This window comes from Colius striatus, chromosome 19 (genome assembly GCF_028858725.1).
Source record: "Colius striatus isolate bColStr4 chromosome 19, bColStr4.1.hap1, whole genome shotgun sequence".
NCBI classification, from domain to species: Eukaryota; Metazoa; Chordata; class Aves; order Coliiformes; family Coliidae; genus Colius; species Colius striatus.
The window spans coordinates 2142292-2159821 of NC_084777.1; the positions used below are offsets into that span (position 1 = coordinate 2142292).

Sequence of the window (17530 nt, forward strand, 5' to 3'; positions counted from 1 at the left end):
AGCTGTGCCGCCTCCCCACACAAGAGCCCAGCCAGGAGCCCAGCCACTGCCTCCAGGCCAGGAGTCCCTTGCCCAGGCTGACAGACAGGGTGGCAGAAGCCACGTGGGGCTACAAGGGGGGATGGCCTTGGGGGACCTCATACAGTGCCGGGACAGCTCGGTGCATGCTGGCTTTAAACAGAGAGGCAAAAAGCTCTGTTTCCTATTATCAGTCCCCTAGTATTACACCTCTCTGCCTGCTCTGTATTTGTACCTCCCTGACCTCATCTTCCAGATCAGTACAACACTCACACACTCTCTCACACACTCGCTGCTCGGGACGATCACATGCAGCCCTGGCTGTGTGCGTGCCTGTGGTGTCAGGGCTCTCCTTCCATTAGGAAACCATCAGCTTGTCAACAGGAATTACACGAACAGACCCTGGCTGTTGATGAGTAACTGAGCACATTCTGTGACTAAGTCTCTCCATAACCTCCAGCCATATCTCATTTACAGAGCACGAGGACAACTCCAATTGCTGGGCTCACTCAGCGTCCAAGGGGCAGGAGGGGCACAGGACTGACACTGCAGGCTCCCGCAATTCAAATGATTGCCAAGTGAGAAAAACCTTCCACAATCTCCTTACTTCTTCCTTGGACACCTGAGAAATGCACAACTGATGAGAATCTGGTTGGCTGATTATGGGGAGTAATACAAGGGTAACAGGAGCCAAGCTTGCCCTGATGCAGAGGGATGGGTCAATGCTCTGCACTGCCCAGCCTACATGATTCTGCAAAGTCCACTTGCACCAGCAGCTGCTGTGCAGCACACAGACAACTTCAGAGAAGCTGCCAAGCACCTTCTGTCTGAAGTGCCCACAATGCACACATCTGTGTTTACAAACCATGGGATAACTTGGATCTTCTTTCTGTTTAGGTTAGGGCTTTTTAATGAAGAGATTAGAGCTGGTTGAAAGTGCTGCCCCAGTCCCTGGGCAACAGGCAGCTTTAGTTGAGGCTGGCAGCAGCAGCACACACTTCCCACAGCAGCTCACGGGCAGCAGGAGGCTCCAGCCCTGCTCTGAGGGGTTCATCTGCAGGAGGGACAGCTGAGGCCTGACCCTGCTCTCGTGTCTGACTCCAAGGGTCAGTGTCAGGGCAAACACTGACTTTTGGTCCCAGTCAGAACCATTGGTCACCAACACAGGGTTACAGTTCAGGTGACAAAGGCTGCAGCCCAGTCACTTGCACAAAATGCATTTCCCAAAGCAGATGCCTTCCCACCAACACTGAATTCATGACACTGGAGCAAAGCTGCCTAGAAAAATGAGTCAGTCACTCCCCTTCTGCTTTTATTTTAACTACGACCAATGTAATTGTCTTGACAAAAGGAAACCAGAAGGAAGGAAGCTCAGGGAGGAAACCCCAGTGCTTGTCCCAGTGCCTGCCTGGGATGTAACATCAGAGAGTGCCTCACCCAGACCAGCTCCCTCAGACAGCAAGCACCAAAGGACTGAGTGGTAAATCTAAGCCTGGACACTAGTTTTTCTAAGAAGGCAATTAAAACAAGCCCTGCATCAGGTTGATGTGCAATTTCTAGTCTCCACTGGCCTGCCTTGGACATGTGGCTTCCCTTATAACACCCCTTACACCCTTCATTACCTTACACACTGTAAGAACAAAACTGCTTTCAGATGGCTTTGCCTGTAGAAGCGTGAAAGCAGCTTCTTCGTAAATCCAATGAGATCCCAAGTGGAGCCAGAAAACCACTTGAGTTGTGCACCATGAAGACTTCCATGCTGTAAGTGAATCAGTCTGTCTGAGGACTGGGAAATGTGCCACATGCAGCATTTCTGAGCCCACAGCCCTTTTATCTAAGTTGCTTTTTTTCCTTTATCCTCGTCTCAGGCCGTGACAGATTTGAGATTTTTGGCATCCTAACTGCAGCCTGGTTTGTCAAGCTAAACATCAACAGAGACTTTATATGTACGTGAGAAATGAGGATAGAGACAAAAATAGTTATTAACTCTGCTTTTAGAATACTAAACAAGCAAAATGGTTGTGTTCCAGTAAAGGAAGGGGTCTGAACTGTTTCTGATCTACGCGTGTTTAAAGCTGTCCAGTACTGCTGGCTCCACTGGAGTTACTCCTCAGGGCTGGACAGGAGCCTTTTCTCCTCTGCATGGTGCTACTACCCCAGCAATGCTGTATTTGGGCTGAGACCACATGAGCAGACAGTGCAAGGCAACGGGAGATCTGAAGTAGGAAGAGTTGGTGCTGAGGGTCTGTCTGTACCCCGGGGAAGTGGCTGCAGCAGCTCACCTTGCTCCTGGAGCACATCAGTGGGTTCAGCTCCTCCTGAAAGCTCTCAGGCACTGAGATTGCTCTGTGATGCAGACCCCAGCACAGTAACTGGGAACACTGGGGGAGTCACCCGAGAAGCACATGCCTGATCTGCCCTGAGACACTGACACGAACGCTCAGAGCTCGGCCTTGCAGCCGGGAGCGACGTCCGTCCCGCGGCTGGGGCTGTGCAGAGCCCCCTGAGCCTGACACACCACGGCACTGCCTCGCTCTCCATCACATCCACACAAACTGCTTCTCTGAGACCATCCCAGCTTGTTGCAAACACTGAAACAAGTTTGGAAACGTTGGGAACACTGGACTGCATTAAAAAGAGGCGATCCGTGCCAAGGCTGAGAGAACAAGAATGTGACCTAGAGGGACGGTCTTGGCTTGCAAATGGCTCATGGACAAAGCTCGCTCTTTCTCCCTTGCTTTTCACTGCTGCCAAGCAGAGCCTCGCTCCCTTTATTCTGGCAAGTGTCTTAGGTAAAATGTACAAGAACTTATCTCTGTGCCAGTGAATTTTAGAGGGGAACATGGAAAAGGGCGCTGGGTGACAATCCTGAGCTCAGCAAAGCTCCCCAGCAAAATCCTGCACAGCAGAGAACAGAGCAAAACACAGCAAAACTCCTGCTGCCTGGCACAGCCCTGGGGCCTGTTGCTGCAGAACGCTGCAGTACTTGTGCCACACTGAAGAAACTGTAATGATAAAGAGGAATAAAAGGCAGGGGCCAGACACCCACCACATGGTATTTTGCCCACGCTTTGAAATAAACCTGCTAACTCAGAGCTGTTCAGTGCCCACCGTGAGCGTGATACAACTCCACTACTTTGGAAGTTACTGTAAGATACTTTCCAGCAGTTTCGAAAGGCATCAGCAAGATAAAATGGAGAAATACTGCTTTTAAAAGGTATGTTAAACATTCACCTTATCATCCAGCCTCTTTATTTTAATGAGGTTTGGTTTACTTCTGGTATTTGCTTTGTCACACAGTGTAAGTCCCTGAGAATTTCCGTGTGAGATAAATGATGTTGCTGGAGCAGGGGGAAGCTGAGAGTGCTGTGGGAAGATGCTGGTGGGTGCCAGCCAGGTAGGGCACGCTGGTAAATGCAGTTGCCACTCATGCCCTGCATCACTGTGGGCAAGCAAAGCCTTTGCTTTCATCACACACACACACAAAAAGCTTTGAGTCCTGCAGATCAGACACATTAGAAGAGAGGCACCTGCCAACCCCACGAGTGGGAAAACAGCTACAGGATCTTTATTTATGGGGATATTAAATATGTAACAATCATTCCCCAACATCAGAGTCATAAACATCGCTGCTCCATCTGATCTGAAATCAGCAAGCATGCTTCTCACATTCACAGAGAGAGACAAAATGCTGAATTATTTATGCTTTGAATATGAACAAATAGAGAGAACTACGTGGACTGGGTCGAGTGCAGCCGAGCAGATTCAGGGCAGATCACTGTACACCTTTCAATCAAACACACTCTCTCATTACTCTAAACAATTGTTTCTCTTCCAAAAAGTGGGTTAAAGAATTCTAAGTAAAGGGATCATTGGAATTATTTCTGACAAGTTTTCTTGGACCTGCCTACACGTGTAAACCAGCAGCTCTCCCAGTCCTCGAGCAGTCCCTGGGATGTGGCACCAGCGCCGTGCCCAACACGCCAACCGCAGCCAGCAGATTAGGAGAGGAGTGCTTGAGTGACTTTCCAGGACATGAGCACATGCAATGGGCTGCTAGGAGCAAACATATTCCCAGCTAGGCTCTACAAAACTCCTTTCTGTGTGCTGTCACACACCCAGTGGCACACAGGCACTGGCACACGCAGGCACAGAGCCCTGAGCCCCTGGTCCTGGCACAGGGCTGCAGCCCCGTGGGGTTTCAGGGAGCCCTGGCAGTGCTGGGTGCCACACTCCTCCCAGTCAGTCCTGCTCCAAACCACGTTGTCTCCTGGTCCAGGCAAGTCATTGCAAGGACAACTGAACATTTTAAATGCGGTGTTTTCATTGTACCTGCACAGGTTTCTTTATGTTTTATTCAACGTTTCCCTGCCCATGTGGAAGGCTGTAAATGCCAGCATATTAATGAGCTCACACTGTAATCATTACAGCTATAAACCAAGGACTGTGAAGCTTCAGGGCTGCTGTGCAAACCTGTGCTCTGGGGAGCTAAAGACCCAGCCACGGTGTCATCTTCACACCCAGCTCCTGCTGTCTGAAGCAGAGGAAGAGCTCTCTGAACTTGGGGTCCTGCACGGCAGTGTTGTGCCTCAGCCCTCAAACTTAGGGATTTTAAACATCCCAGAAAGCTCAGTCATTAAATGAAAGCATGGAAGATACCCCACAGCTGCAAGGAAACCTTCCTGCTTTCCATATAACTGCAGAATCCCTGTTACACCTTCCACGCTGCCCTGAGACCTATGGCCAGTATCAGCCAAATGTTTGCCATGCTCCACTGACATTTCAAGCTTGGCAGGAATGCAAATCCTCAGGGAAAGTGGTGCAAGTGCAGGAGGAATGACAGGAATTCTGGGACAGGAATGCCATCAGAGACTGACTTTTCAGCAGCCACATCAAGCCTCTGCTACCCACGTGTGTGTGCATGTGACAGGGAAGGGATGAGATGAGAAAGAGGGATGAGAGCTGTCCTTCAATTTCTCAACAGTTTCTTAACTTAAATCCTTCATTCTGTGCATAAGTATTAAATCAGGCTCAAGGAAGGAAAAACTTAATTAATCAGAGGTAGCTGAGTTCAAAGGGCACCTGGGGTCAGCTTTCTTGCTATCCCTCACTTTGGAGGTACAGAGTTTATGGATAATCCCTGTCTGCTGCAGAATGACAACTCTGTGGTGCCAAGTATTTTCTGGCAGTAACTAAATCTGAGGCTCTCCTTTCCACTCATCTCTTTAAAGCTTAACGTTGTCACTGAAACACAACGAGGGCCACATATAGCACAAGAGTTCAACATGCCCTGCACAGCCTGGTGACACTGTGTCCAAGCTCCACGCTGTACCTGGCAGACTCCCCTAACTAAGGCTTTTGAACACATGGTTGATCCCAGTGAAACGAATTACTGGGATGAGCAAGGGCTGTGTGGTACCCTGCTGCAGGAACAGGCAATGGTGATGCCATCAGAAGTACAACTAGGTCTTTGTGGATTACCCAGCTGGGCAGACACACCTTGCAAAGCTGACCAGATGTTTTGTACCAGCCTTCAGACTCAGGTATTTTGATCCCTTTCATCTGAGCTGACATGTGTTCCCTGGCTGAAGGAGGGCTCTCCCACAGCACCTACAGGAGATGACCTTGTTTCCACCCTACAAACTCAGCTGCTACTTTGGTGCTTGCCCAGCAGCCAGGGTAGTTACTTCTTCAGTCCTGGAGATGTTTGGCTGTGGGTCATCCACTCAGATTTGCAGTGTTTTGACTGGGCTGAATGCTGAGTGTAGTAACCACACTGGGAAAGTGCCCACCTCTGCCCCATGGCATTGACCCGAGTCAATGCAGAGAGGGGTCGAGGGCTGTTGTCACCTGACGGGTCACATTCAGCTTGATGCTGAAGGGTAGCATGTGCCACTCAGCTTGTTCAGTCTAATAGAAAAGACTGAAGGGCACGAGGACTATACATACTTAGGAGTAAGCACATGAGAAAGACAAGAGCTGTTCAAGCTACAGGGCAGTACTGGTGAGACAATTGGCTCAAACCTGGCTGTGAATAGATTCAGAAGAGGGCTTTTAACCATGAGAGGAGTTACATACAGGATTAGCCTTCCAGAAAGAAGGAGGGAGAATGGGGGAGAAAACCTCAATGATGCTAAGGTGGAGAAAATATGTTTATGAAGGATATTCTAAACCATGGTCATCAGTAACAGAACAGGTCTGGATCTGCTGAGCCAGAGGGTCCCTCCCAGCCATATGGAAAATGTCCCAGTTGCTCTGGTGATTTCCTAGGAGAGCCCCTTTGGCACGTACAGAGATGTACAGCCAGTTCTTGGAGATCCTTCCTGGAGGTCTGGTGAAGGACAGGTTGAGACAGAGGTATCTATCCAGTGTAATAGCTGCTCCCAGCTCCCACAGCAGCCCTTGCAGGAGGGCAAACAAGGACAGTCTGAGGCTCCGTTACCTCCCGTGTGTCCCATGGGAGCACATGGACCAGGCAGAACGAGCCACACTCCCACCAGCCCCACAGCTGGGCACTGACCTTACTCAGCATCTGCATCATTGGTGCAGAAGGGCTGGATGAAAGGAGCCAGCTGGCCACTGGCCAGGAGCGGGCTGGCACGGGCTGCCAGGGGCTGCCCACAGTGCCCAGCGGTGGGATCTGGGCCACAGGCCCATCAGCAGCCTTATCCAGTGAAATACTTGTTGGACCTTGGATGGTGAGTTCTACCCTATGCCTAAACAGCCAAGCCAGCATTTAGTTCCTTCACCTCCACACGAAGTATCTCATTTCAATTTAATTTCACAGTTGTAATGGATTTTTCAAAACTATTCAAGAACATATTTACTTTCCAACATCTTATTTCCTTTCACATTGGAAAAAAACTTTCTATCTAATCCCCCAAGTCATCCTACAGCCTGAATAATTCCAGGTTTTTAATCAATAGCTGTCAGACTTGTCAAATTACTTTAGGGACCACAAAGCAATTTTTAAACATTCATAAAGCCTCGTAGAACAGTTAAGTGCACTGAATTTTAAAAGAAAGAGGAACTGAATAACACTGATCAAACAGGATTATATTCTGGCAAATTATAAATTAGGTTTTTATGAATCCTCTCACAACTACTTATCCAGGGTCAGGCTTCTACCACTGTAGGAAGGAGAAGTGACTGTTCACCTCGAGAGAAAGCAGCTTTTTCTCTCGTGCTTCTGACCCTCCTAAGCAGGAGCAGGGTGAAACACCCTTTTTTGTTGTCTTTTACACAGCAGCATCATCACCCAGCTGCCTGTCTCAGGGCTCTCTCCATCACCCTGCTGCTGAGGCCAGAGATGGCTGAGCTGCTGCTCCAAAGCTGTACAAATGCATCTTGGCTCCTGGCATCGTTCCCAACCCAGTCTTTGCTTCCCAGTGTGCTTCTGGCATGAGAATCTGTCTGACATGTCAATCTGGAAATGAAGGTCACCGAAAGTTCTCAATTTATTGGACATCTGTACCCAACCCACAGCTTGAAGCCTTTATGGGGATGATTTTCCACATTGCACTAAGTCAAATGATGTGGGAGCCTGTGCTGCTGTTGCCTGTTCTGTTCTTGTTCTAGGAATCAAGAGCATCTGATGAAGTCAAACATGCTTATCCAGAAATGACTTTATACACCACAGTCCCACTTCATCATCACAGCATCCTTCTTAAACTTGAGGGATGTGGCCAGCATAGAGGAAAAAAGGAAGAGAGCTTCATAGCTACACCAAGAATGTTGGAAGTCTTCCAGGAAAAAGTACAGCTTAGATCAAAGAGGGGATGAAGGATGATCAGAAGAAAGGAACGTTTCAGCTGGCCACATGCAGACTAACAGGTCTGAGCCCTTCGCCCTCCTCCTTCCAGCTGAACTGCCATCTGCTCTTGCTCTGCCTGAGAACTGCCCCAAACATCCCTGTGCTTCTCCCATCCCCATGTCAGATTGTTTCCCTCTGTGGCAGGACTCCTGGTCATTTTAGTGAGGGGTGCTGGGCACCAGCACAGAGCCCTCGTGGAGGCTCAGAGGCCACGAGGAGCTGAGCCCAGTCTGTGGCACTGGATGCACCACGACACCAGGGGAATTCCCAGTTCTTGGCTATCACGGACAGGATGGGGCAGGACAGTGTTTTCCAAAGGAGGAGCTGCTGACAGGAGGGACTGCTGCTCAGGCAGGGCTGTGGGAGCCAGGCAGGGCTCTGTGGGACACATTCTGCTCCATGCAGGGCTCTGTGGGACACATCCTGCTTCAGGCAGGGCACGGGGGGTGCTGGGGACACTGCTGCAACTTCACATCTGGTACAGACACAGCTGGGAACCAGGGCACAGGCCTCCCCAGTCCTTTGGACTGGTTTCCCTTAGCCCATGGCTCGTGTCAGCAGTGTTTGCCTCTGGGGATGCTGTCAGCACCATCGGTGCCCAGAGCTCCCACAGACTGCTGCTCACCGAGGCCCTGCACACATTCCCTGGCTATCTGCATCTGCTGCACGTGTCCTGTGCCAGACATGTGCAATTTTATCTGTAAAGCCTCTAAATACCAAACAATGACTGCTTTTAACCTTTACACTGCTTTCTGCTTTCCCCAAGGACTCTTGCTGTTGCCATCTTAATCAGCCCAGCACTGACAGCGCCAGGAGAGACCCGTCTCACACAGCCACGCCGCCCTGCGCTGACAGCACACGGTTGCCACGGCTTGCCCAGGGTCCTGCCCCAGAGCAGGACATCACAGAGTTGGGTACCCAGCTGATCTGGTTTTGACAATGGTTCTATGTCTAAAACACTGCTCTGGAAGCTGAACCTGTCCTGGCTTTGAGTAGCTTTGTTCCTAGAGCCCAGGTGGCCAACATCTGCCCCAACTGCTTCCTCAGCCTGCGGCTGGGGTCTGCAAATAATTAATACAAGCAGCTCAGAGCAGGAGCTGGGAGAGAGTGTGAAGTGCTAGCCAGTCCCATTCAGAAGGAGACATGGGATTGCCTGACTGATTCACAGCTGCTATTGTTGGTAGTTCAAACTGAAGATGCAAATGTATTTCTCCACGAGAACATTTCACCAAGATCAGATGTTTCTGAGGCTTATTTTGCTTTGCTCAGTGAGGTGCTCAGGAGCTTTGCCAAGCTACACATCACAGACATCAAAAGTCTATTACTCTCCTTCAGCTCTCCCTGTATTTACCTTATTGCTGTTTGCCCAGTGAACTAGAAAGCCAAACATACTCCAGCTCACTGTGATAACATACAGCAGCTCATACAAACATCTGTGCAATTCCCTGTATTGTATGTTCCGGGCCAGAACAATATCGTCTCAAGGCTAAATAAACAGTAAAGAACATAACAGGACACTGAGCAGATCGCTTCAGTGTGAAGTGAAAGAGCTGACTTTTCCTTTCAACTTAAATGCTTAACCCTCTGAATGACACTTGACAAGCATGCAAACATTTCATTACTTTGCATTAGTGATAATAATAAAGTCAGAGTGCTTTTTGTCACGAGATCCCCTGCACGGGGATTTGGTAAAGAACATTTAATTACAGGCCTATCTCATTAAGTGTAAAAATGAAAGACAAGAGGTTGGGATTTTGGGGAAAAAAACCCCCTGAACTTAATGATGGAACAAAGGCAGTTACAGGGCACAAAAAGAGGTGAAGAAAACACCCTAAAAGAGCAATTTCTGCTTGTATTCAGAGAAAGAAACCTGCCTGGATCCCCCCCAGGGACCTGTGTGGGAGTATCTCAGGACAGCTAGGCCCAGCTCAGCAGGTAACACCAACCAGTGTTACTTTTGTTTGGAACAACCAAAAGTTCTTCAACACTTAGCATTTTTCACCCCTGGAGACTTTCCCCCACAAACAGCTGTCTTTGGGGCATGGATCTGCTCAGGAGCTCCAAGGGGCTGGGACTGCTCTGCATCCTTGGCTGGAATCCAAGGAATTAACTAATAAATGAGTTACCACAAGGGCACTGCCAATATGAAAACAACTCAAAAATCGTCAGACAGAGCAGTTTGAGCTCAGGCAGCTGCTGACACCAGGTTATGCTTTTCCTCCTACAAGATGCACAGACTGGTTGTACTGACAAAACCAGAACAGGGCTGCCTGGGCAAAATACTATCACACAGACTAAGGGGGGAAAAACTCATCAAATGGAGTAAGAAAGCTGAAATAACTACTTGGAATATGACTTTTAAGTTGACTAGAGTGTCCTCAATCTGCTTCACAATCAGCTGGGTGTTATTCCTTCCCTAGGAGGGTGAATGGAAGCAGGAGCTGCCACCCCCAACCCGGGTATCCCAGTTCTGCTCTCCAGAACACACACTGCAGGCAGAGGAAGGCGAGGGAGAGAGTTGGAGTGTTTGTTTTTCAACAGTTTGTGCTTATCTGTATTTGTGGAAGCATTTCAGAAACTCCACCAGTGCCTCAGGGAGCTGTTTTGTGGTCTGAACAGTTCTGGGAGCTGGGAATAACTCGGGAACCAGCCAGAGCGGTTCAGCTCCTACATGCAGAGGAGTGGGAGCAGATCAGATCCTACCTCACTTCAGTCCCAAGGTGGGTGGCAGGGAGAGAAAAGACATCAAACAGAAAAGCTTAGATCTCTGTGAATGCATCAGTTTCTCTTAACCCAGGCTGTGCCTTTTCTTCCCTCACACCTGCCAATGCATTCTTTCTTCCTTTCAGAATAGTCGGTGCCTTCTCCAAACCGTGTTTGCATGGCTTGCAAAAGGGATGGTTTTTCTAATATGAAAAATAAAATCGATCCTGAATGAATGTTAACATTAATAATGGCCCCCAAATCATTTATTGTCATGCTGGCTGAGTGTTATTGTTAAATATACCCAACAGCCATTTAATCTCTACCTGCCAGCTCAAGCCGCCTCTCAGAGCCCAGCTGTGGGACTGGGACTAAATGGACTCCCCACCCGGCTGGGCTTCTGTGAACACTGGTGTTAATGGACAGAAACACCCTCTGCTTTCAAATCCCTAAGTGCTTTTCACAGCTGAGTAACTCCAGTCACCAGCAGCCAGCCTTACAGCTGTGTCTGTAAATAAGACAGAAACACAACCCTCTGCCTCCCAAAGTTATGTGCTTGTCATGGTCTTTAGAAAGATGCTCTGAATGGAGATCAACATACAAAGAGCACCAATGCATAAAAACAGAGACACCTTTTTTTAACTCCACTGAAATGCTCAATACAGGGAGCTTTCTAGGTGGAAAAGTGGAGAAAATGCCACGTAAAGTGCTAAAACGTGCTGAGGAGAGAGCTCTGGCACAGCACTGCCCAAAGTCCAAGACCACATGAGTTATCCTGTATTACAGTTCATTCCTCTCATTAAAATAATAAATCTGGTTTAGGAATACAGTCCCATATAAATACCATGAGATCTGGCCTTAATACACTCAGCTTTATAATTAACACCAACTTCAGTGTCTAGGAAGGCTAAGAGGCCTCTGGGGTTCTTGATCGGGGAATAAATCTATTTAAGGCCTAGATTTATGGTGTGTTACAGCTGTGTATTTAGCAGGGTCTCAGGGCTCCAATGCCTTGGTTCAAAAGTACTTTAAAGAGCTCTCCTGGCAGGGCAGACACAGGCCCTGGCTCTCAGGTGATCAGTGAGGCTGCCAGGGTTGGGCAGAGACTGGAGCATCATTTCGAACCCGCTCTTGACTATGCAGGAGGAAGAAGCAGAGATGGAAAATACCCTGAGGTTACAAGATGGTATTTAAGAAAAGAAGTTCCACTGAGAAGCTGCTGCTGGGATGTGATTTGCTGCCATTCCCATTGGCACTTCTGGGGAATCTCCTCTTTGTAAATAAAATCCATTTCAAAGTGAAATGCCTTGCTTCCAGCTTTCCTGGCCCAGCCTGGTGAAGAACACCGCATAATACCGCTGTAGAAAATAAAGCTCAGTTATCTAGGAGGCCTTGGACCTGTGTTGCAATCATAGCAATGGAGATCTGGGTCCCAAGCAACAGCAACTGGATAAAATACATCAAATGAAGCAAGCCACAGACACCATTTCAAACATCAACCTCTACAGTCATCCAGCCACTCCACTTTTGCCATCTGTGAAACGGGAATGCGGTGTACAGCTGCTACAGTGAAGAGTTGTTCAAAGAACTTACACAAGAGTAAGTAAAAACGTTATATATGTGTTAGACATGGCTTCCCCAAGAGCATTTCCCCGTGAGCTGCTGCGAGGCCTGACCCACTGCATGGCCTTCGGCAAGGCGCTTATCTTCTCTGTCCTGTCACTTACGTTTCTGGCCCAGCATCCCACAAGCAGCTCTAGTCTATCTAATATGGTATCCTGCCTCCAGCAGTAGCTAATAGCTGATGTTCCAAAGGAAGGCAATCTTGTTAACAGAGGGAAAATATAGTTCCTGACCCTTGAAGGCAGGCAGGCAGAGCCCTGAAACTTGATTTATTCTTCCTGTTGATACTGGTTGCTTAGCTACAGATATTCTCAATACTCATAAAAGGCTTACTCCTTACTCACTCCTCCCTTACTTCTCCTCACCACTATGTTTTAAGTCCAGCCACAGTTTATTTTTCTTGAAACCTAGGTGATGAAATGTCACATTCATGTTACATCTAAGATGTAGAATGCCCTGCTTCCTCCCCAGCTCCTGGGTAACTGCCATCAGCGTTAACAGCAGCAGAGCAGACAAGTCACCCTCCAGCACCGAAGATGGGCAAAAGCACCCAGCTCTGATGCAAGAGCACTCTTAAAAAAGAAAGGAGAAAGGAAGAAGTAAGAGCCAAGGCTGATGAACCAAACTGACCTGCAGCTGAACCAGCCCTGCTGGCAGCTCGTGCGTGGCGGTGCCTGGGGAGCTGAGGGCTCTCTGGCACGGTGCTCAGCCTCTGCTGCCACGGGAGGTGGGAGTGGAGGGTCTCAGGGCACAGCACCCCTGAGCTAATTAGGCTGATGGGCTCAGCTGCTACAAGTCTGCCATAACAAGGGGCAGCACATTGCCAGCACATGATGATGTCTCCTAGAGAGCTCTCTCCAGAGCACAGCAGCAGCCTCATAGCTCTTACCCCTCTGTGGGGCTTCTCAGGGGGTTGCTGTAACACAGGAGCATTCATTAAACCTGAGGTCTGGGCACTACCTCCATCTCCCCCCTGCACTGCCTTCATATCAGGGATGGGGAGAGGCCATCCACAGGTGACATGAGTCGATGGGAAGCAATGGTCTGGTCTCAGGCAGGGACAAATTACTGTAAAAACACCAACCCCCAGAGGAACACAAAGCACACAGGGCTGGGGAGCAACAGCCAGCAGGGACAATGGCTAGCCCCAGCTGCAGGGACAGGGCAGGCTGCAGAATTCAAAGGTGCCTTTTTTCCTGTCTGCTGAAATTAGAGAACAATGAGCCAAAGCTCTGTGGTAGGAAAGGGAAGCAGCTCAGCAGGAACAGGCTGTGCCCAGGAGAAGTGTGAGGGGCTGCAGGGCTCAGGCTGGAGGGGCAGCTCTCCCACCCCCTGCATCACCCCCAGTGCTGCTCTGCCTCCTCCTCACTGACCAGGAGACGTGTGCTGCTGGGGGTTCCTGCTTGAACAATGCTGTGAGAGCTCTCCCTAAACGCTGCTAACAGAGATGTCAGAATTCTATCAAGTGTTAATGAGGTTTTTATGCTTCTCCTACATAACGACTGTCTGTCTGTCAGTCCTGCACACACACCCAGCTGTCTGTGCACACACACACAAGGGAACACCATTTCCTACAGAAGGCCACAGGATGTTATTTGGAGCTCTGGGAAAAGGGTCTCAGCTGACTCAACAATGCCATCAATTTTTACAGGCCATGTGCAGGAGCCAAGAGCCATTTTTAACTCATTCTGCAATGGCACAGACCCTTTAAAGCACCTGGGAGTGCCTTAAAACCTGAGCTGAGATGTTCTGCTGCTGCTGTGGAAACACAGAAAGAAAGAAATAGAGCTTGAGGCAAAGGCCATTTGGTCCTGTGAATCTCCTGCTGAAGCCCAAAGAGAAGCTTCTGCAGTGTTTGCTCTTCAAGCCTCCAGCAGAACAGCAACACCCAGCTCCTCCCAGTCCAAACTGGAAGGCAGATCATGATGTGATCCCCAAATTACCAGACAGGAAGCCACAGACAAGCACAGAGAACCCTTAATGCTGCCATATTCTGACAAGTAAAAGCTGGAGCAACCTGAAGAGAAAACACAGCTTTAGGGCTGACAGTGCCTCATGTGTGGTGAGCAGGTAACAGAGGAGACAGAAGTGCTGGGAGTCAGGGGTGTCTTTATTAAACTCAGTTTTTAACTAACAACCTTGCAACAATGCCAAGAGAGAAGCAGAAGGCTCCCAGTCAGCTCTGCACCCTCATCAGTGGTTAATTTGTTGTATGATGCTTGGCTTGCTGTGCATGACAGAGCTCATCAATTCTCATTTGTATGGATGGTGTCCTGGCCGAGGGGGCACGCTAGAAAAGCCTGGCCTGTGCCACAGGTGTCCTGGGCAACTACCTGAGGATGGTCAGGGAAGCATAAGCAGCCTGAACCATTGCTACCAGCTGACTGGGGATAACCCCAGTTTATCAAGGACACAGGCTCAGTCTCTGGCTGCCTCACATGCACATGGACAGACACATGGAGGAGGTGCCACGGTCTGCCTGGCGCAGCAGTTGGCACAAGCTGCCACGGGCATTCCTTGGAGCACTCCTTGTTCAGCTCCAGCACCTGGCTCCCAAAAGAAACTCCAGTTTCAGTGACAACACCCTCAGGAGCTCTGTGAGTCTGTGGCACTGTGCATACAATACCCAGAACCCCTGTCAGTGCAGTTCGGTATCTGCTCTGGGTGCGAGAGCCCTGGTCCCACACAGGAGGCATCTCCATTTCTCTCTTGACATGGTCTGTGTAATGCAGTGCCCACCATCACAAGCCCCACTGAGGACCACAGGCTCATCAGGCATTGACTACTCTCCTCACTATTTTATATGTTCCCTCTATATCACATTTCCCTGGATGCTGACCATGTTTCCCAGACCCCAGAGAAGAGTTTGCTGATGTGCAGCTGCATGCTCTGAGCTGCAGAGAGGGAGAGATGTAGGAGCAAACAGCACCTAACAGGGAACTGGAAGATGTGAAATGCACTGTTGGGACAGTAGACATTGGGAAATGTCCTGCACTGGGACATCAGTCCTGCAAGTGGAAAGATGGATTTGAAACTCTCTGCTGAACCTCTCTGCTCTCTCCCATGAGATGGCACCAGCACAGGCACCACACTGTGCAACCCCTTTGAAAATGTTCCTGTCCAGCATGTCAGTCAGTCCCATGGCAGGATATGACAAACTGCTTGGAGGCTTTGTTGAAGCCTTTTTCTCATTTTATCAGTCTAATTCTTGTTTTTATTGCCTTTGCTGTAAATCTACTGGCTGCAGCCCAGTCTGCATCCTGCTCTTTACTGGGAAATGGAGTGTATGAGACCACTCCACTGCAGCCACTGCCAGTCACAGCAAAACACAAAGCAGGGCAGCCTGAGTGCTGCTGTTACCAGGGTACAGGGCTCAGGGTGAGCAAAAAGAGACAAAGGCCCTGTTAAAAACAACTTTAAAAGCATCAGACAATTTGGATGTGGCAAAGGGGTGGAAGAAGGATCTTCAGTGTGAAACAGGAGTAAGCCTGTGTCTCTAACATAGTCACTGACTGCAGTCACCAACGGCCTAGGCCCAGCATTTAACACGACTCCAGCAGACACCAAGGTCCAGCAAGTCTTAAAAATTGAGTCTCAAGTACCTGAAAGTGTGACTGAACAAATCAGTGCCTTTACATTTTGCTCTCCTAGGTGATACAACTCCAAGTTCTTTCAATAGCTGTTCTCAACACAAATGACAATGGTATCTTGTATTATTAAATCTGTCATCAAATTGCAGGTCTCTGAAATGGTAAAAGGCAAAGAGAAGCAAAGAAGGGGGGTGTTCATGTACAATACCCAGCAGAGCTGAGGGAGCCTTTTAAATATGGAAAAGTGTTATTTCTGACACTTCCAGCAGAAGGAAACTGACAAAATTACCCACTGCTCTCATCTCCCTCCCTCCTTCCCAGCGTCTCAGGATGCACCCAGGGCCACAGCAGCCTGGCAGGTTGCTGTGACAGAAACCAGAGCAGGGGGCTGCAGCTCAGACTGGCAGCAAAGAGTGGGGAACCAGAGCTGTGTCCTGTGGAACTGAGGCTCCTCTTGTGTCCAGCACCTCGTCCCACCCACCCTGCTCACATCTCCCTGTTCTGATGTCAATAATGAGGCCAGAGGAGGCAGCTTGGCCTCACCAGAGTCCACAGCACTTTTCTTCTCCCCTTCTCCTGGCGCTGCAGCCGTGCCTGGGGACACCTCCCGCTAACTGCAGCGCCAGGCAGGATGGTGCTGGGAGCTAAGGCACCACACTGCAGCACAAACACGCTGCAAGGCCCCGTGTGCTGCTGGCTGGGTCTCTCCAAAGATCACCCAGAGCCAACCCTGCTTCATTCTGCGTTGTTCAAACGACTGAAGGGATGGCTGGGAGTCCATGGGAAGCAAGGGCAGTCACATCAGTTTGCCTCTGAACATTAACGGGACTGTTAATTACCGTTTGCTACATGGAGCTGAGATTTAATGAGAACACAGATGCAGCCTCAGCCTGCCTGATGCCCTTCCTACCAGCCACCATCCCCAAACCTGCCCGGGGCAGATGCTCAGTGTTGCTGCTGTGAGGCAACTCATCAGCTGTCTCCAGCTTCCAAGCCTGAAGGAGGCTTCTCTTAATTTAACAATTCATTGCTTGCATTCTATTTAGGTGTTCCTAGATGTATAGATTAATATGCTTCACTTTCAAACTGTGGTTACTACTTGCTGCATTTCTTGAAGAGCCAATGGCTAAGAGGGATTCTGCTGCTGTTGGAGATACTACAAGCAATACTGGTCACCCTGGCTCTTTGGGGGAGAAGGAGCTGGGAGGGAGGGAGTGTGTCTGAAGCCTAATGAGGACACAAAGGCTTGCCTGACTTTAATTTGGAGTATTTTCTTTCTTCTCAACAATCTCCCTTTCTGCTGGGCTCTGAAGGAGCAGAGCTGGACAACGGTACGGGAAGCTGGGAGAGACTAACAATAGAGGAGTGGAGAGGGGAATGAAACCAGCCTATCTCCTTCTACTCAAAATGAAACAAACTGCATAAAGGATGACTAACAAAGTCAGCTTTAAAAATCATTTCAGGCTTAGTCTTTTCAGGTTCACAGCTGGCACATCAGGAAAGGACATTCAGCTCCATACATTACATAAGGTTTAGCCCATCTCCCTTTAAAGTCAGCTCTGCTGTGCTCTCCCCATGTACACAGCCGCCCACACAGCCCCGGGACTGCCTGCAAACACACCCTGCCCCAGTGCAGGGCCAAGTGTTCTTTGCAGTCACACAGCTCCCACAGCGCCTTTGAAATGCTGCATTAGCGCTGTCTGCAGCCCGTGCGTGGCAGGGACCTGCTCACCCACACAGCTGTGCTCCCAAGCCACCACATCCCCTTCACAAGGGTCCCTGG

General features: G+C 49.4%; 1 protein-coding gene across 7 annotated transcripts in view; it reads right to left on the reverse strand.

The window, feature by feature from the left end:
* DAB2IP (DAB2 interacting protein) overlaps positions 1 to 17530 on the reverse strand; it is a 145711-nt gene that overhangs the window by 56468 nt on the left and 71713 nt on the right. The gene's annotated exons all lie outside the window — the stretch shown is intronic.